Source organism: Etheostoma spectabile, chromosome 16, assembly GCF_008692095.1.
Source record: "Etheostoma spectabile isolate EspeVRDwgs_2016 chromosome 16, UIUC_Espe_1.0, whole genome shotgun sequence".
Taxonomy (NCBI): domain Eukaryota; kingdom Metazoa; phylum Chordata; class Actinopteri; order Perciformes; family Percidae; genus Etheostoma; species Etheostoma spectabile.
This window is the reverse complement of record NC_045748.1, coordinates 752155-752640: the sequence shown is the minus strand read 5'-3', so window position 1 is coordinate 752640 and position 486 is coordinate 752155. Positions and strand designations below refer to the sequence as shown.

Genomic DNA, 486 nt, shown 5'->3' with positions numbered 1-486 from the left:
CTCTTCCATGAAGACCATATTTGTACTAGTATCTCTTTATAGTGGAATGGTGTACCACAGCTCCAGTGTCGGCCAGGTCTTTCTGGATGGATCGTGCAGTCAAACGTGGGTTTGGACTTGTTTTTCTCACAATCCTGCGAGCGGTTCTGTCTGATATTTTTCTTGGTGTTCCAGATCTTGCTTTAACTTCCACTGTTCCTGATGACTGCCATTTCTTAATTACATTCCAAACAGAGGATATTGGCATCTGAAAATGCTGTGCTATTGTCTTATAACCTTTTCCTGCTTTGTGAGCATCAACTATTTTCAGTTTCAGTTTTCTAGACAACTGCTTAGAAGAAGCCATGGTGCTGATTGTTGGGACAAGGTCAGATGAGTCTGGGCATTTAAAACCTTAAGATTGACATCACCTGGTCTTTCCAGACGATGATTGAGAAATTTTGCAGACGCGATTTTTTAGTTTTCTGTTATTTTGAAAGTGTAAAT

General features: G+C 40.1%; 1 protein-coding gene across 8 annotated transcripts in view; it reads right to left on the bottom strand.

Annotated features, from left to right (window-relative positions):
- cacna1bb (calcium channel, voltage-dependent, N type, alpha 1B subunit, b) overlaps nucleotides 1–486 on the bottom strand; it is a 300576-nt gene that overhangs the window by 112132 nt on the left and 187958 nt on the right. The window lies entirely within an intron of this gene.